The sequence below is a fragment of the Amblyomma mixtum genome, chromosome 1 (genome assembly GCF_055824585.1).
Source record: "Amblyomma mixtum isolate Tamu chromosome 1, ASM5582458v1, whole genome shotgun sequence".
Lineage (NCBI taxonomy): Eukaryota > Metazoa > Arthropoda > Arachnida > Ixodida > Ixodidae > Amblyomma > Amblyomma mixtum.
Genome location: NC_143012.1, coordinates 65627935 through 65648321, shown reverse-complemented (window position 1 = coordinate 65648321; position 20387 = coordinate 65627935). Strand labels below are relative to the sequence as shown.

The 20387-nt window shown below is 46.5% G+C and overlaps 1 long non-coding RNA gene across 1 annotated transcript; it reads left to right on the top strand.

Annotated features, from left to right (window-relative positions):
- The first annotated feature begins 13638 nt into the window (after positions 1 to 13638).
- On the top strand, positions 13639 to 19528 carry LOC149366556 (uncharacterized). Its single transcript, XR_016285955.1, has 3 exons — positions 13639 to 14021; positions 15147 to 15220; positions 19374 to 19528. It is a non-coding gene; the product is annotated as an uncharacterized LOC149366556 (long non-coding RNA).
- The last annotated feature ends 859 nt before the right edge of the window (positions 19529 to 20387 follow it).

Genomic DNA, 20387 nt, shown 5'->3' with positions numbered 1-20387 from the left:
GGTCCGTGGTGACGCATTGTTCACCATCATCCCCCTGCGGGGATGTCCCTGCGGATGCTCGGGTTAACCCCGTGGTGTCGCCACTCACCAACGTCTGCATGCTGCAGACGCCCCCCTGCGGGGAGCTGCCGCATTCGTTGAAGTCGATTTTGCGCAGGCGGTTGCGCTGCACGTTCTAAGCATGACGGTTATCTGAAAAAGCGTTAAAGAAGTCGATACACAACAGTCGGCACAAACTGAGCGCGTCCCCTCTCGCCTGCCGCGGCCGCCATACCCTCCTCTTCCGCTTTCCACCTTAAGATTTCGCCTTTCTCTCTTCAACCGCTGCCCCTCACCCGCCTTTTAAATCTCGCCCTGACAAAGCCATCCTCGCCGTTGATCTGAAAGGGGCTTTCGACAATGTTAAACAAGGAAGCATCCTGGCCAACTTGAGCTCTACCGATTGTCGTGCTAGGGCCTACGCGTATGTACGAGATTTCTTGACTAATAGCCAGGCCTTTCTTCGGATTGAGGGCGAGGAATACGGCCCTTACATGATGGGAACACGGGGTACCCCTCAGGGAGCGGTGTTATCACCGCTCCTGTTCAACATAGCTATGATGCACCTCCCAAGCCAACTGGCCCGGGTGGAAGGCATTCAACACGCGTTGTATGCAGATGACATTACAATTTGGACCACTGAGGGAAGCCTTGGGGACATAGAGGCCCGCATTCAGAAGGCCGCTTCCATAGTCGATGCGTATGCTATTGACTGTGGGCTCCAATGCGCTCCAGCGAAATCAGAGCTTCTGCATGTCAGAGCGAACCCGCCGGATAGGACAGCAATTCACATCTCTCCGTCAGGAGGTCCTATTAGAGAGATAGAGGAGCTCCGTATTCTGGGCTTTTTCATTCATCACAGACTCAGACCGGACTCCACCATTGTGAAAGTGAAGAGAGTAGGCGAACAGGTAGGGCGCATGATCCGCCGCGTTTCCAACAAGCGGGGCGGTCTGCGGGGCAGGGACGCGCTTCGGCTCGTCTATGCCTTCGTGACTAGCCGGATCCTCTACGCCGTGGCATAACTCCGCACTACTAAGGAAGACGAGGCGCGAATAGACGCCATCATCCGCAAGGCAACTAAGCGAGTCCTGGGTCTCCGGGTGGCTACCTCTAATGCCAAACTCAAGGCATTGGGGGTGCTAAACTCCTACCAGGAGCTGCGGGAGGCCCACCTCGTGAACCAATACACGCGGCTCATGCAGACGGTCCCTGGGCGCCGCTTGCTAAACCGCTTACACATCCAACACGACTGCACTCCAGAGGAGGCGGAGCGTATCCCAGTACTGTGGCGCCATATGCTCTGGGTCTCCCCGCTCCCCCGTAACATGGACACCAACATGCACGAAAACAGACGACAAGCGCGGGCTCGGGCTCTTGAGAGACAACACGGCTCCCGACCCGGAGTATATCATGTAGACGCAGCAGGGCCATCGCCCACGGGATTTTACACGGCCGCTGTCGTTCACCAGGAAATGCACGTTGGTGGACTCTCTTTTCGAGCCCCGAATTCAATGCGAGCCGAGGAAGTAGCGATAGCGCTTGCTGCCGCCCACGCCAATTCGAGAATCATCATTACGGACTCCCGAAAAGCATGTGATCTTTACTTGGCAGGGGAGATCTCCCCCTAATCTGCTTGCATTCTAAGACGGACTGCCACTGATCCAACACCGAAAAGAATCATTTGGGCTCCTGGCCATCAGGGCTTACGAGGTAATGAGGCCGCTGACGCGGCTGCCCGAGCGCTTATTCACCGGGCTCCTCAACCCAGCTCTTCTGGCTCAGAGACTAACCAGCCGCTGCTGCGATTCAGGGAAATAATAACGCATTATAGCGACAACCACCGCCTTTTCCCGGCCCCTGCAAAGGGGCTGAGTAAGACGGAGGAGCGAACTTTAAGGCGCCTGCAGACAGGTACTCTACTCTGTCCTGCAATCTTAAAACATTAGGATCCTAACACGGATGGGCGATGCCCGCACTGTGGGGAGACCTGTGATAACTTCCACACGGTGTGGGCATGTACTCAAAATCTCCACCTCCCCCCTTCCGCTACCCCTTCCAGAGAGGCATGGGAGACTGCCATCCTCAACTGCTCCTCGCTTGAGTCCCAAAGGGCTCTGGTGAAACGGGCGAGAGACGGGGCATTGTCATGCGGTGTATCGGACTAGGGACGCCGACCATGTAGCGGGGCCACTCTGTGGCTCCCAAATTCTATTTCAGCAATTAAAACTTTTCACCACCACCACCAACGCCCTCCTTTCGTTATCGCCCTACTTTCATTATTCGCCGGGCACTTATCTTTACTAGAGTTCTGCCGGTTACGCCGACAACGACGACGACGACGGGCAAGCCAGGAACAGGCGCTGCTGAGAGCTGCGCTATAAAATTGCCACGCTGGAAATGATGGAAACCAGCATCCATCAACCATGGTGGATTATGGTAGTGGGGCATTATGGTATACTGGGATTATAAATGGTGGGATAACGGCCATACAGGATGGTGGACATGAAAGGTGGCATAAGATGGGGTGGAGCGCATATGGCAGGTTCTCTCAGATCATGAATGGCAGTTTGCCAATATCCCTCAAGAAAAAATCTACAACAGCTCTATCTTACCGGCACTCACCTATGGGGCAGAAACATGGAGGCTAGCAAAGAGGGTTCAGCTTAAGGTGAAGACAACGCAGCGAGCTATGGAAAGAAAAATGATAGGTGTAGCGATAAGAGATTGGAAGCGGGCGGAGTGGGTGAGGAAACAAACGCGGGTTAATGACATCTTACTCGAAATCCAGAGGAAGAAATGTGCGTGGGCAGAGCATGTAATGCGAAGGCAAGACAACCGCTGGCCCTTAAAGGGAAGCTGAAACGGTTTTCTGAGAATTTGAGGTTTTTCAAGAATTCGAATCTATCAAGCTTCTAGATAAAGCATGAGAATTATTTTTGCACTAGCATTTAAACTGGTGTCATAATCATCGATTAAAACTGCGACAATGTTTAGGCTTCCTCTCACTACGTTGGAGGAGTGCGGGGAAACTCGTCAGTAACGTCATTATCGCCGAAATTTCAGATGTCCGCTGCTTACGCCTGCATGCTGCTGTGTGTCGTCAGATGGCGCGAAACAATGCGTCGTGAGCTTCACCTTCGATGGCGTCGGTTTTTTTCCATGAAATAACCGTTTCATCGCTGGAAACGTAGTGCCCTCATACGTGACGTCATTATCGGGGACTCTGCCCGTCGCTGTGCACTTCAGAGAAGCCTGAACGCCGACGACGACTTTATTCGGCGATTACGCCACCATTTCAAATGCTAGAGCAAAACGATTTCGCAGGCTTTATCAGCGCGTTTCGCACACTCGGCACCCTTAAACTCATCAATTTCTAAAACCGCTTCAGTAGCCCTTTAAGGGTAACAGAGTGGATTCCAAGAGAAGGCAAGCGTCGCAGGGGGCGGCAGAAAGTTAGGTGAGTGGATGAGGTTAAGAAGTTTGCGGGGATACGGTGGCCGCTGCTGGCAAAGGACAGGGTTAATTGGAGAGACATGGGAGGGGCCTTTGCCCTGCAGAGGGAGTAGTCAGGCTGATGATGGTATAGTGGTCATGATCGGTGGTCGAAAACTGGAATGATAGAAAATGGATTTGCAGCCATGTTGAGTAGTGGTTAGTGCGTGTTGGTCTGTTCAATAATGAAGGGGCCGCGTGATCGCGCTACATTGTACAGTCGTGAGCAAAAGTGGAGAGATCGGCGCTTCGGCGGCGGGAGCAGTTGCGGGGCCGCCCCACGGCGCTGCTATCTCGCCGCGCTCGCCCGCTGCGAGAGTGCCTCGAGTGACGACAAGCTTCCCCCTCGCTCTCGCGCGGGTGTTTATCACGACTGATAAATTCCTAGTGCGGATTTCGGCTACTCTGCTGGTGAACGGTCGCGTCGACGAGGAGTGTGAAAAGAAAAGTGTGTAGTTCCCGAAGGGAAAGTGGGGGCAGCTGCTCCCACTCTCGGCGCGCTTCGACGGTAACGCCGTCGGTGGCTTGCCTGCCTAATCAGCCGGCGGCTGGCACTTTTCAAGAAAAAAAATGCTCGGGAAACTTTGCTCGAGCCTTAAGAAGTCACTTTTCAGGCCTGATTTTTGTCTTCAATCAGTAAATAGCTGTGAGAATGCCAAGTTGGGATCGCGGGAAAAACACAGAAAAAAGCTGTTCTTTAGCACTAATGCATCCGCATATTGAGAGCGCGTGTGAAATGCAAGCAGAGCCTTGATGTTGCGCCTTAAGTGTTGCAAAATTAGCATAGTTTCAACCCTTCACTGTGTGAAATGGGCATAGGATACCTTTACTGAAGTTATTCGTTATGCGTGTGAATGGTGACGGCCTTGTGATACGAGTTCTCTGTAACAGAGCTCACTATGCATGGAGTCATGTTGCAAATTTGCAAGTCTGATGCGCGCGATTTGCGATGTCCATGAGCGACTGGTGCACCAGAAAGTCTCCCGGAAATGGAATTGTCGCGAAGTAACGGAGCAAGCGGACGGAAACGGGGCGTCAAACCACTTGGCTCCAGAGTGGTAAAGGGAGGTTTGATGTTAGTTTCACCAATATTTCGCGTTTTATCCATGCTGAAAAAAAAATAGTAATTTTTATCGTCAGTTGGGAACTCGTCTCCATGTTTTTTCTCGTCTAATGCACTTAATAGTAAATTCCAGTCGGCGATCTGGAACAAGCTTCTTTTGCTTCATTAAACGGAAAGCGCGTTTCTAAGCAGGATTCGGATTCAGATGCCGAGTTCTGAATGGCTGCTGCCACGCCACGAAGTATTTTCTGCTTCTTCGTTTGCTCACTGTGTTGCTCCAGATCGTACTTAAGCCACAGTGGAGACACACCGCCGGAACTGCGAGAATACTTCTTGAAAGCGTCATCTCACGGTCCGTGCCTATATGCATAGTGTTTTAAATATTGCTCTCCTGTTTGCCCAAAGATTTCCACGAGGCAGAGTCTTTGTATACAAAACTGCTGGGTACGTCTCATTATTCTCATGGGGAGAGACTGTCTGGTCGAGCCAGCCGTCTTATATAACTCGATCCCTAATGTAAGCACTTCTCGCGGCGAAGCTGAAGAGCAGATTGCTTGGTACTGAGTGTATATTTGCGGAATAGGCTCGGCACGCTGCCAGAAGCAACGTGCGCCTCCCACACGAGTCCTTATTGATTTGGTACAGCGAATACATCAGAAGGAAAACACAAGGCACTCTGGCTCCCCGCTTCATACACCCCCTTCAAATAAGTTACCACAAAATGCAGGGCAATCACGGGATCGTTATTGCCTTGAAAAAAAAAATTAAAGCAATGGTGCTCTAATACTTTGTAAACTGGCCATTCACGGCAATTACACGAGCTGCACGGCGCGGCATAGACTCGTACATTGCCGGCACAACGCTCTCGCTCTCGCGCAGCCTGTTCCATTCTTGTTGCACGGCACTCCACAGTTCATCTGATGTAGCCGTGCTTAGATTCCGGGCTGCCAGTGCCTTTTTTATCATCCCCCACACATTCTCAATCGGGTTTAGGTCAACACCTGCTGGTGGCCACTCCAGCGTGCGGATTCCCAGCTGGTTAAGAAGTGTGCCCACGGCGCGAGCTGTGTGCACAGGGCTCCGATCCTGCTGAAACAGGAAGAAGCCGTCGCTGAAAGGGCCACCAAGCACATGGGGGATCAGCTTCTGTTCAATGATGGTAGCATATGCGCATGCGTTGAAGCGGCCCTCAATGCGCACGAGGGGGCCCAGGCCATCCTTGCTGATGCAACCCCACACATTCACAGAGCACCTGCCACTTGAGAGCACGCTTGACGTGTACTCTGGTAGATATCTGTAAAACAGGAGCGTGGACGGAGGTGACGAAGAGAACAAAACAGGTTTACATGATCTCTTTAGTCCAAAGGAAGCCCAATAATATATTAGAAACCTATATAGAGAAATTCCTGATATTTGACTACCTAAAATCAAGACCTTAACCTTTTTTGCAAACGGATACTGCATAAAGACCGGTATTTGAATAAGAGAAGATGAATAACACCGCTACCGCTGTAACAGACCATAGCCATGACAAACATATTTATCTGAAGCGCAGAAAAGAAATGTGAGAATTATATTATTTTGAAGTAATGGCACCAATGGCTGAAGGGCGCTAAATTTGACGTCAGTGCTCAACTCTTTTTTGACATGTGCTAACGTTTACGCGTTTCTAATATTACAGAAATAAAACCATATTAAACCCGCAATTCGGCTAAGTATACGTAACGCATTGGATACTCAGCATCGGAGAAACGGTTTTCACATACCTGCAGTTAAAGGGGCGCCAGACCTTCTGCTGCTGGTCCCACAGACCGGAGAAAGTACTCTCGTCAGAAAATACAACCTCCCTCCAGTCGGTGGTCGTCCAGTGCTGCACGGCTTGAGCAAATTGGAGCCGCTGAAGCCGTTGCCTGCTTGTAAGGTATGGCTTCTGGGCCGCAACAGAGTTGCTTAAGCTTGCTTCTTTGAGGCGTCTTCGTATTGTTGACGGTGACACCTGAAGGCCCAAGGCTTCACGTATCTCGCGGGAAGTAATGAAGGGGTCTGCCACAACAGCTGCGACGATCAGCTGATCCGTCTCTTCGTCGGTGATCCGTGGTCGACCACTGCGCTCTGCGTCACCAAGTCGGCCACCTTCATCCCGGTATGCATGTATAGCTCGACTTACGGCATTCCTCGAACGGCCACTAATCCGGCAAATTGCACTCTGCGAAGTGCCCTGCAAGCTCAGTTCGACGATTCGTCTTCGTTCGGCGATAGGCACCGGCGGCGACATACTTGCAAAAGGCAGAGCTTGGCATGAACCAACGGCTAATATAGCCGTCATATCGGACCATGATCACGTGGGAATCGCCAGCACCAAGTGAAAGCCGCGCGATGGCTGAGAAAGCGCCGTACTCGGACGCAGAAGCTTCGACGCGATAGCGGCTCATGATAGAGATCGATTGATAAAACGATCTCCCAGTGTATCACCAATGCCCTGTTTCGCCACCAAAATGCTTGAACCTGTGGTTTGCTTGTCACTTAAAGCGACTATGCTGCGGCCGTGTTTCAATCTGGACCAAAATGTAGGGCATCTTGGCCGTAGTTGTGCAAGGCTCAGAATTTTGGTAATGCAAATTTACTGCAGGCTCGCACGTATTTACAATATATTAGCCTACGAAGGACAAGTATCCTTGATATGGATAGGGCCTTGTCAGGGACCACGGACCCCTACGAGAGCAAGATTTCTGTCTACTACTTATTTCCATCGCATGCCATGTTACCCATTTCCGAGTGGCTGCTACTATTACCATAGTTACCTCTCCGCCGCGGTGACTCAGTGGTTCGTTCGACTGCTGAGCCCTAGGAGGCAGGTTCGATCCAGCCGCGTTCGATGGAGGCAAAACAGAAGGCGCCTGTGTACCGTGCGATGTCAGCGGTCATTAAACAACCCCAAGTGGTCGAAATTATCTGGAACACTCCACTACGACGTCCCTCGTAGCCCTAGTTGATTCGGGACATTAAACCTAAAAAAACCATAAGCTGCAACAGTCACCAACAGCAGCAACCATCCTCATTCAATGGCGAATCGTTTTGTGTTACCCGAGAATCGGAGAGAGCGATTTTTCAGTTCCATTGCTGTATAGACAGGAACAGCAGCTCTGTCTCTGTTGTCCTTCCAAAACGCGTCATTATGCAACTGCTTTCATCAGAAATTCCGAGTTACCTCATGCTGTATTTTATGAGGGTTAATTGGTTTGTTCATAGAAGGTTGTGGCCAAGTACTACACCAGGGTGGCCAAATCCTGTTCTGATGAGGAAGTGCGTTGTCGGTTCTGGTCACCGAAATCAGGCCGCACTCCAAGTCTGTTTATGCAATTCCATCGACGCGCGGAGCTTTTTTTTTTATCCGGTGGAGAATTGCGTGGCACCGGGATTCGAACCCCGGTCATCTTGCACGCGAGGCGGAGGCTCTACCTCTACGCCATCGCTACGCCATCGCTCTGGAAACTGAACCTGGCAACGTTTAACGCAAGAACCTTATCAAGTGAGGCTAGCTTAGCAGTGCTGCTGGAGGAATTTGCCGGTATTAAATGGGATGTCATAGGGCTTAGTGAGGTTAGGAGGACAGATGAGGCGTATACAGTACTAAAGGGCGGGCATGTACTGTGCTATCGTGGATTAGCAGATAGGCGAGAACTAGGTGTGGGATTTCTCATAAATCAGGATATAGCTGGCAACATCGAGGAGTTTTACAGTATTAACGAGAGAGTGGCAGCTATCGTAATTAGGCTTCATAAGAGGTACAAGCTGAAGGTGGTGCAGGCCTACGCGCCTACATCAAGCCATGATGACCAGATAGATGAAAGCTTCTATGAGGATGTGGAATCGGCAATGACCAAAGTAAAATCACAGTACACTGTACTGATGGGCGACTTTAATGCAAAGGTAGGTAAAAAGCAGGCTGGAGACAAGGCGGTAGGTGACTATGGCATAGGTTCTAGGAACAGTAGGGGAGAGTTATTAGTAGAGTTCACAGATAGAAATAATTTACGGATTATGAATACCTTCTTCCGCAAACCAGCAAACAGGAAGTGGACGTGGAAAAGCCTCAATGGTGAGACTAAAAATGAAATAGACTTCATACTGTGTGCACACCCTGGCATCGTAGAGGATGTGGATGTCCTCGGTAAGGTACGCTGCAGCGACCACAGAATGGTAAGGTCTCGTATTAGCTTAGATTTGAAGAGGGAACGTAGGAAACTGGTGAAGCGAAAGGCTATTAACGAGTTAGCATTAAGAGGGAAGGTAGAGGAATTCAGAATGTCGCTGCAAAACAGATTTTCCGCTTTAACTGAAGAAGACGACAGTAGTGTTGAAACAATGAATGATAACCTTACAGCTATCGTTACCGAGTGCGCCGCAGAAGTAGGTGGCAGGATAGTTCGACAGGATACCAACAAGCTATCTCAGGAGACTAAAGATCTGATTAAGAAACGTCAAAGCATGAGGACGTCTAACTCCACAGACAGGATAGAACTAGCAGAGCTATGTAAGTTAATAAATAAGCGCAAGGTAGCCGACATAAGAAAGTTTAACATGGAGAAAATCGACCATGCTCTAAGGAATGGAGGTAGCCTAAAATCAGTGAGGAGAAAACTGGGCATAGGTAAAAACCAGATGTATGCGCTAAAAGACAAACAGGGCAATGTCATCAGCAATATGGATAAGATAGTTGACTTAGCCGAAGAGTTCTACACAAATCTATACAGTAGCGAATGTAATCATCAAGTTACTGAGGGAGGCAGTCGAGCACAGCAATGGGACATCCCGCCAGTAACGAAGGAGGAAGTAAAGAAAGCCTTAGGAGCAATGCAAAGAGGGAAAGCAGCTGGTGGGGATCAGGTAACAGCAGATTTGCTGAAGTACGGAGGAGAGATTGTGCTACAAGAACTAGCCACCCTGTATACGCAATGCCTTGTGACCTCGAGAGTACCAGAAGCTTGGAAGAACGCCAACATTATCTTAATTCATAAGAAAGGAGACGTCAAGGACTTGAAGAATTACAGACCGATCAGCTTATTGTCCGTTGCCTACAAGGTATTTACTAAGGTAATCGCTAATAGAGTCAGGACAACCTTGGACTTTAGTCAACCAAATGATCAGGCAGGCTTTCGTAAAGGATACTCGACAATAGACCACATTCACACTATCAATCAGGTGATAGAGAAATGCGCAGAATATAACCAACCCCTATATATAGCCTTCATTGATTACGAGAAAGCATTCGACTCAGTGGAAACCTCAGCTGTCATGCAGGCATTGCGGAATCAGGGTGTGGAAGAGTGCTATGTGAAAATATTGGAAGATATTTATAACGATTGCACAGCTACTATAGTTCTCCATAAAGTCAGCAATAAAATTCCAATACGGAAAGGTGTCAGGCAGGGAGACACTATCTCGCCAATGCTCTTCACTGCCTGCTTACAGGAGGTATTCCGGGGACTGGAATGGGAAGAGTTGGGGGTAAGAGTTATTGGAGAATACCCGAGTAATTTGCGATTAGCTGATGACATTACCTTGCTAAGCCACTCGGCACAAGAACTGCAAAGCATGATCAATCAGCTAGACAGGCAGAGTAGAACGGTGGGGCTAAGAATTAACATGCAGAAAACGAAAGTAATGTTCAATAGCCTTGCAAGGGAACAGCAGTTCGCAATTGGTAGCGAGGTGCTGGAAGTCGTAAGAGAATATGTCTACTTAGGGCAGGTAGTGACCGCAGATCCGGATCATAAGAGGGAAATAACTAGAAGAATAAGAATGGGGTGGAGCGCGTATGGCAGGTTCTCTCAGGTCATGAATGGTAGCTTACCAATATCCCTGAAGAGAAAAGTATATAACAGCTGTATCCTACCGGTACTCACCTATGGGGCAGAAACGTGGAGGCTAACAAAGAGGGTTCAGCTTAAGTTAAGAACAACGCAGCGATCTATGGAAAGGAAAATGATAGGTGTAACGTTAAAAGATCGGAAGAGGGCGGAGTGGGTGAGGGAACAAACGCGGGTTAATGACATCCTAGTTGAAATCAAGAGGAAGAAGTGGGCTTGGGCAGGGCATGTAATGCGAAGGCAAGATAACCGCTGGTCCTTAAGGGTAACGGAGTGGATTCCAAGAGAAAGAAAACGTAGCAGGGGAGGGCAGAAAGTTAGGTGGGCGGATGAGATTAAGAAGTTTGCGGAGATACAGTGGCGGCAACTAGCAAAGGACAGGATTAATTGGAGAGACATGGGAGAGGCCTTTGCCCTGCAGTGGGTGTAGTCAGGCTGATGATGATGATGATGTATTTTATGACACAGCACTCTTGTGCAGATTCAGCAGAATGCATACTGAGCTTGCAGGTATCGTGAATAGAGTTTAAAAAATCTTCTCACGTCTCATAGCACCTTAGTATATTCTGCGGCCCTTCGCAAAGAAACCTGCTTTCAACGCGAATCATTTCACACGCCCGCAGCCTAAAGAAATAAAATTAGCATTTCAAGAAACAACACTACTAACTTGGGCCAAGGGGGAATTTTTTCTCTTCTTTTCAAGAATTCGCCTGTTTTGTCAGCCAGCTCTTGTGGTCGTGTCCCATTCATTTATACTGTACCAAAAAAAAGCTTATCATAAGTCCTAAGAAAATAACGGGTAATGTTCTGTGCGTTTTTGTCTGTAGCACCTTCCAAGCTTGCAAAAAAGACCGGTCGCTCATGGACATCGCAAATCGCGCGCATCAGACTTGCAAATTTGCAACATGACTCCGTGCATAGTGAGATCTGATACAGAGAACTCGTATCACAAGGCCGTCACCATTCACACGCATAACGAATAACTTCAGTAAAGGTAGCCTATGCCCATTTCACACAGTGAAGAGTTGAAACTATGCTAATTTTGCAACACTTAAGGCGCAACATCAAGGCTCTGCTTGCATTTCACACGCGCTCTCAATATGCGGATGCATTAGTGCTAAAGAACAGCTTTTTTCTGTGTTTTTCCCGCGATCCCAACATGGCATTCTCACAGCTATTTACTGATTGAAGACAAAAATCAGGCCTGAAAGGCTCGAGCAAAGTTTCCTGAGCATTTTTTTTTTCTTGAAAAGTGCCAGCCGCCGGCTGATTAGGCAGGCAAGCCACCGACGGCGTTACCGCCGAAGCGCGCCGAGTGGGAGCAGCTGCCGCTACTTTCCCTTCGGGAACTACACACTTTTCTTTTCACACTCCTCGTCGACGCGACCGTTCACCAGCAGAGTAGCCGAAATCCGCACTAGGAATTTATCAGTCGTGATAAACACCCGCGCGAGAGCGAGGGGGAAGTTTGTCGTCACTCGAGGCACTCTCGCAGCGAGCGAGCGCGGCGAGATAGCAGCGCCGTGGGGCGGCCCCGCAACTGCTCCCGCCGCCGAAGCGCCGATCTCTCCACTTTTGCTCACGACTGTACATGGAGTGATAGGGCTAACTCAAATTATAGCGAAGCTGCCTGATGGACGTGAAAAAGGTTAAAGGCTCAGGAAACCGCCAGCACGTAAACATCCGAGCGGATCCGCGTGCGACAAGTTTCGATCGGTGAACAGATTAGGGCTCTTGTTTTTGTCGCACTATCATCCGTGCAGCATAAATAGGCATTCCAGATTGAGCTCGCACTGTTCAGTGTAAACCTAAGCGCGAGAGTCATGCAGCGTATACTACAGCTCACATTAGTCTTGTCCCTATATGGGCTCATCATGGCGAGTGACACTTGGAACTTCTACCAGGTACAGTGGAAGCGATCTGCACAGTAAAAAATTTTACACCCTTAAGGGTGCTTAAAAGGTGCTCCGGCAATGTGCACCCTTTGGTGCACCTTTATAACACCCTTATTTTGCCCTAACACCCTTCATCACTGTCTGAAAGGGTGCTATTCCTCCAAGCACCCTTCATTTTGCGTAGGGTGTAGAAAGGGTGTAAGGAGGCTACTTGTAATGACCATATATTTAAGTATATACTGCTTTTCAAGGCTCGTGTGTACCAGAGATACAACTAAAAAAGCGGTAGCCACGCATAAATATTTGCCATTTAACATTACTTCGAACAGATACGCATATCTTTACATCTAGTTGGCAAAAAACTGCCAATTAAACACAACTGTTTCCTCAAGCAGTTTTTAGAATTGTGTAACACATATGCGCACTACCAGTCTGCCAGAATCACTTACGCTGAACAAATCATTGAACAATTTGCTCTTGATTACATCTCTTCAGTACTCTGTCATATTTAAGTGCCTTGCATTTATTTTCTGGCATTATTGTAAAAAGAAATATAATCTGAGGACCTCATCTAACACTACAGATGACAATGGGTGAAATCTATTTCATAAAAAATGATTTTAATCACCGGAAAAGTGAAGCATGAAAAGTGGAAACAAGACAAAATGCAGCATATTACACTGCAAACATTCACAGAAAAATTAACTTTGTAATTGAGGAACATGTGATAATAAAAAAAGTTCAGTAAGTGCAATGCATGTGTAGAAGCATGCAGCAAGCAGTTTAGAATGTCATGCTGAAAGCTTAAAAATTGCTTTGTCCTGGACCTGCAAGCATGCTTTTGTGGTGCAAGCTCGAAAAGTGTTTGTTTCTGTATAGGTATCAAAAATGATCCCATGTGGTTCCGTGAGAAACATTCTTTATAATCACCCATTTATACAATCCAGTAAGCAGGATGTTGCTGCAAGCCGACTTGGGAGTAAGATGCGGAGGATGTCTGATTAATGTTCTTGCCTGTGGAAGCAACAGCAGCGCAAGCAACAGGTCGTTAATCCGCGCGTTTCTACCAGTGGTAATTGCTGGCAAGCGCTGAAATTTCCTCGGGCACCGAGACGGCTGATTACCCAATTATATTAGCAAAATTAAAATAAAAAGTAGGAAAAAAAACTTTTTCACATCGAAACCGAAACAGAAACTGATTGTCACCGCCAGGTGGCTGCCGGTAGCTGTTTTTCTGTATAACCCTCATGGCGGTTCGGACGGTGCGACGCCATGTGCGACGCGCTGCGACGGTTGTTAAAATTCGCTACTTGGATTGTGAGCCGTCGTGAAATGTGTTGTGGTTTTCGTGTGTTTCTTCTTGCACAAGGGTGCACAATCGCGTAGTGCTGTCGACATACCCTAGTCGAGGAAAAGGGTCATTTTTCTGGTCTCAGTCTGTGCGCTTTGTGCAGTGCAGGATGGGTGTCCAGGCACAAAGATGCGTGGAGTGTCGCGGGTGAAAGGTTCGAAATGAGGCCTGGAATATTTTTTTCTGTGTGACTACGTGGTAGAGTGTGCCGGCTACGCAGCACTCGTGCTGAACTCGCGCTGGTTGGTGTAGTGCCCGTGACACGAAGGCTAACAGCGTTCTGCACGACTACGCAATCGTCTGAAAAGGTAAGCAGTACTCTTGTGCATTATCCGAAGCATATAATGCTCGAACGGTGACCTGTCGTACTGCTGCCTTATTCGTGCTCAATGCTCTAAAAAGTGTTTAAGGCGCTTGTTTGTCGCTGGCTGGCCAAATGTCGCCGCGGTGAGTTGCTCTGCCAAGAATTGTCGGTACTTGTTTTGGCAAAAGGGATGCTACCGTGCGTGCGCTAGCTTTGCATGATTTTAGTATGCGCGTGAACCTGTTTGCGCGTTTTTTTTTTCTTGTTGAGCACAGGTTTTTTAACTTATATGACTCGTTATACGCGTTTCTGCCCATGCTTGTTCACACCACCGCGCACGTTTCAAGGATCGGCACTTTGGCTGCGCGTAAAATGTATGATTGTCTTTCGAGATAGCGTTAGCACTTTGAGGACGCGGGGATTCAAACACTTTCTATGCGCCGCGGATTTTGCTTGGTGCTAGGCTGTTGAACCTTAGGTCGTGGGGTCGATCCTCATCGTAGTAACCGCATTTCGATTGAGGTGAAATGAAAAAAAGAATGCCCCTGTGCAGTGCGATGTCAGCTCACGTTAAGAAATTCTAGGTCGTCTAAATTAATCTTGAGCCCTCCAATACTATCAGTGCCCATTTTTTGCGTCTGAATTCAAGCCCCACAATATCCAAAGCACTCTCTCAGGTTGCAGTTACCAACTAAAGTTAATTTCCGGCCCTCAGGATTTAATTTTTAAATCAGTATGTGAACATCTTTTTTTCTATGATGCCGATCGCGTTTCTGGTTACCCAGAGTATAGGATCTTGCATTTTGATCACTCTGCTTTAGTTGGAAATTGGTTTTTGAGAAAAGGAAGTGGCGCAATAATTGTCTCAGTTATTACGATGTTTATATCTACGCGTTCGAACGGCCGTTTGCAGATTTATTTTCCTCATAGCAAGAATCCTTTATTATTGCTAGGGGAACTGATGCATTTTAAACAGGATAGTTTTCCTTTGTGTTGAGGCGTATACTTGGGCAAGTATATTTTTCCTGATCTTTTTACATTCATGCGATATTCACTGTCGGACCGAGTTCGCATGCTTGTTTTTGTACTCCTGTCATAGTGATAATGGGAAATTGGTATCTATCTGCAGGTGGCACATCTGTCTTCCAGTACGAGTCAATGGCATGGATTTTGTGGCCACCATATGGAGTCAAAACCTGTGTTGTAAGTTGTTACTGCATTGTGTTTTGTTTTTGTGGTTGTCATTAAGTGTTCTTTTACTTTCATTGCTCTTTTCCTTAATGGTACTGCTTGGAACAGTTTGGATAGCTCTGGCCTCATATGTTTATATGAGTAATATTATTTGGTCGTTAGAATAGGCCTGTTGCAGGCCATTTGAAGTTTTACATCCAAAATTGGTCTTCTTTTAAATGTTGCATTCTATGCATGAAGTGCGAAATGTGTGCATGTTTTCGGCTACATTGTGTGATACTTTTTCGACTATGAATATTAACATTATGACGCATGCGTGTTAACTTAAATATGTGTTGTTGTGCCACTCATCGCAGGTCACAGATGTAAAAAAAAAGTGGACACATGAGATAACTGGTTTCATTACTGCTGTCTTGTTTCTGCTAAGCATGGAGAGGTGGGCTATTTGGTTCTGGGTAGAATTATGAGACATCATTTGAGTGTACAAAAACACATAAACAAAAAGAGTAGACACCACGAACCCCGGACTTCAGCTGAGGTTTATTCCATAACATGGGCTTTTTACATGCAAAGTGGTACTAATGATCCCTGGGGCTGAAAAGTATTTCCTCGACCAGGTAACAATTATTCAAGGTTAGGCGGAAGGGTATCTTGCCACTCAAGCTGAACGCATCGGCCTGCATGCATGCCAAGAGTGCAAGTTTAGCACTTGGAAGAGCTGGGAAATTTTTGAAGCCTTTTGTATCTCTGCTGAAAAAGAGAATTATATCAGCAGCCCTTCTGTAGCACTCCGGAAAAAGGAACTAGATTATCTCAAGGCAAATGTGTTTGTTGGGTCAGCCAGGGAGGTGATGCATAGGCGTGCCGATGTGTTGAATGTGTGTGGCAAGGTACCTTTGTCCCTATGTTATTTTTGTGTGTTTCAGTTTTTGCCACCATGAATAATTATCTGGTCGCGGATATACTTCTCAGCCCCAGGGATCACTTGTACACCTTTGCACATAAAAAGCCTGTGTTGTGGAATAAGCCTCAGTTGAAATCCGGCGTCCATGGAGTTATTATCTTCATCTGTGTAATTTTGTGTGCTGGAATGATGTCTCATGATTCTCCCTTGTTTTCAGTGAATAAGGAGGGCCTCTGGTGTCTCTCTTTTTTGTGTGTGATGGTTATAACAAAGTGGCTGCTCATAAACTGACATTTCGGGCTTAATTGAAGAATCCTTGGGAATTTATGTCTTGACAGCATGTCCCATGGGGGCTTTCTTGAGAAAATCAGTTATTTGTTGCCCATTTTACTGCATTAACCATTACTCCTCATCATGTCTCAGAACTCATTGATAATCACAAGCTTTCGAGTACCTGAGTTATGGGTCAGAAGCCTTCTGACATACTTTAAACTACTAAGGATGTGTGGAACCACATTTTACGAATAAATTTTAGCCAATCCAAACCTCTTGGTTTTATCCCTGACAACCTGAAGCCAACCTGTCAACCATTAAGACTGGAAACCGTTCTGACCCCTCAAACTGTTCTCCTATTTTATTGATGTGCATTTCACATAAACTGTTAGAGCACGAAATGAGTCTGGATATTACTTGCCACCATAATTCAAACTAATTTTTGTATACCAATCATCACAGCTCCCATTCTCTTTATTTATGTGGAATCCAACTTTTTGAATTTACAACAGATTTTCACCCACATTTAGATTATTTTAGGCGAGTGTCATCGACTTGAATTTCTCAATATAACCTTTTAGCTACACTCTCATGTCTGAGCCTTCATTCTATGATATTAGCGTAGATTCATTGCTTCCTGTTGTACTGCTTGTCTTATGAAGCCCAGTATATCAATATGCAAAAACATACGGCATCCCTCATATCCTGAGTCACTTTGGGATGTTAAACCCCCATAAACCAAACCAAGCATATTACCAAAGTACACTAATATTAGCCATTCAATAACAGTCCCTGTCTATGTCCCAACCATGTTATTATGAGTGCATTATTCAGAAGAATGCCCCAACTATCTCAGCTACCGCGACTGTATTGACTTTTGCAAGACGGATGAATGGGCTTGTTGGTAATTCATCGTGACAAAACAGTGCAAAGAAGTCAATGATGAGGAAGAAATGCGACGGCATGAGCGCCGACTTTCAACGAGGTTTTTTGGAAAGCACGTCAAAATATATACATTGTGGCCTAAAAAAAAGAGTGATGAAAGGGCGCCTTGTAACATTCACATTGGATCTGTTGAAAACAAAACAAAAGTTGAATATGAAGCATTTAAGAGCGTGAACTCTTTCTTAGGGAGCGATAAAGAATGCGTGCACTGAATATTCAGAACCGTTGTTAGTGTGTGTAGCCGATTGCTTTAAGCAGAAGTTGAAACATTCCTGTTGTGCCCTCGTCGAGATGGTAAATCCCAAAAGAACCTGTTCACTTTATTTACAATTCATCGCACTGGCTAAAGAAAATCGGCAGTCGAGTTGGCATTGATGTTTTCTCCACACCTATGAAGCTTCAGTACGTGTGTAAGCAGTCAACTGAGATCAGCTATCAGAGTCCCTTCGTACACTGCACAGAAGACATAGTGTGTTCGATCCTCTTGAAATGCGGCTATGTTTACATTAGGCAGACAGACAGGTGTGCCACTGAGAGGTCAAAAGACCACCATGACGATGTGAACAGAGCTTGGGGGAGAAATTTCATGATTCACTACTTTCGCGATTGCGATCGTTGCCAGATCCTGAACGCTGTGAACCAGAATTCACGTGCTGCATTGTGCCTGACAGACACAGAAAAGTTTGTGCATGAGATAATCGAGGCCGCTGAAATTTCAAAAAACCTCAATCACTGTGTTAGCGCACCTTCTTTATTGCTCGCTAAGGAAGAGTTCATGTTCTTAAATGCTTCTTAATCAGTTTTTGTTTTGTTTTCAACACATGCAATGTGGTTGACACAAGGTGCCCTTTGTTCGTTGTTTCTTTAGGCCGCAGTGTTTATATTTTGAAGTGCTTTCCAATACACCTTGTTGAAAGTCAGTACTCATGCCGTCGTATCTATTTCTTCCTCGTTCTTGTCTTGTCTGCGTTTTTTGTCACAACGTATTGACATCCTTTTCCAGCTCTAGGGTTAATGGTATGGAGAAACCTTAACCAAATGCAGCTCCACAAGCTTGGAGCATGTCACAATGCATGCTTCTGGCACCGCAAAGGTACTCGGGTTCATCAGGAGATGCCTAGGCCTGTGTGCTCTTGCCATGCTGTGCAATTTATGCACAAAAATTTTGACTCCAAACTGAAGTAATTTTTAGCTCTTCCAAATTTGTGCCAAACTGTTTGAAGCTATGCCACCAACTCCCTTAATCCAACAGCGACACTCGGTACAGATTATGTGTAATCAGTCATCTCACTTGACCACCAGACATTACTGCATAAAAGGGGAAATTGCTCGTTTAGGTGTATTCCATATACTCTGCATTACTTTTCCACAACTTTGTTAACTTTTGCTGCCCTGCCCCAAACCAGGACGCCACCACCACTAATTCAAGAATTTTTTCCTGTTCCCATTGAAGAATAAATGGGCTACCTCACCACATTTTCATTCCATGTGGTCCCTCAAAATTCAGGAAATAAGTGATGTCACTTGGAGCATTGATACTGGTTTGTTTTACGTTTTGTTTGCTGCTGTTTTTATTTTTTCGCAACTGATATATCATGAAGTGTATGCCTCTTTTCTGTCTTAATGTATCGTCTGCGACGTCTCAGCTGTGCTAGTGCTCTCACCTTTATGATGTTACCTTTATATTGTCCCTCTTATTAATACCCCACTAAAAGCCGTCAGAGAACAATAAAAATATGACTTTTTTGTATTTTGCTCATTATGGCACACATCACGCTTATTTGTAGGGACATAGGCGAGACCTTTGTCTTGTGGTGGTGCTAGTTATGCTGCTGATGATGATACTTAATGATGAGCGTATGATATATGGAGTATGAACCTCAAATTATTTTTCTTTTTGAGTGTGAATAGCTTCAGTGGTTCTTGATTTAGGCTCACTTTATTCCTGTGGCCACAATACAGTGCTTACTCTTTTAACACACTAATACAGGCAAGGAAAAAAACTTGTGGATCCTAATTTGTTCACTTGAATCTTTTCTGCAGAGTGCATCGCCCAGTTTTCCAATGCCCTCATGCACCGGCAGTACATCAACAAGGCTCTTTCATGGGGCCCAGCTGCATTGGCAAGTGGTAAAGAAGAGCAAGAGGAGCATGAAGACAAAATAAAACTGGCTCTACAAGCTTCAGCTTTTTCGAAATTTTTGGATGTCTCATTGTGACAGATGTAACGTGGCCGCATGGCCCCTGCCCCAACATCTCCCAGCCGTCCAAATGTCACCAGCAGTCCACCACGTTTTCCATTACCATTTCCAATAGGGTTGCGAACGGTCACAGGAACACACCTGCCATATGGGAAACATCCTTCCTTGAAGGGTCCAGGTTCAGCGTGCCTAGCAAAAGGGTGTGCTCCCAGCCACACCCTACTTTGAAGGGTGTAGGTTCAGCACCCCTAGCAATAGGGTGTGGTCCCAGCACCCCACTTGGAAGGGTGCAGATGCAACACCCCAATCAAAGGGGTGTCAATATACTCATCCCTAGGGTGCTCCCCATGCGACAAGCCATTTACACCCTTAGGGGTGTAAAATTTTTTACTGTGTGTATTATTGCCCTTGTACCTACGAATGCCATTTGTAATTTGACAAATGTAGAGAGAGAAAAAAAGCCTAAGCATTTCTATTGCGTCGCTGTAACCAAAGGTAGCCAAGTTTAAAGCGAGCTGCGTTAAAATTTCGTTGCGTTACAGCGTAGCATTTCTATTTGAAATGTATTTCAGAGTTGAAATGTTGCGATGAATCCTGTAAAGGAAGAGACTTGTAGGCATGATTATATTAAAAAGCGAAGCTCCTGATTTCAAAGAGAAACTTAGGAGGTGTTGAATTAAAAGTAGGTGAGGGAGTTAATGCACAATAAATTAACGACCTTTCATTTGATGATAATTTTGCCCGTCAAAAGAACTCAGGATCAGGGTATGAATTGCAGCGCATGACTGAGCGTGCAACGGGCGAACTACTACAATAGGGAAGGAGAGGTAATTGGTTATTAGGGCTTTAACGTCCC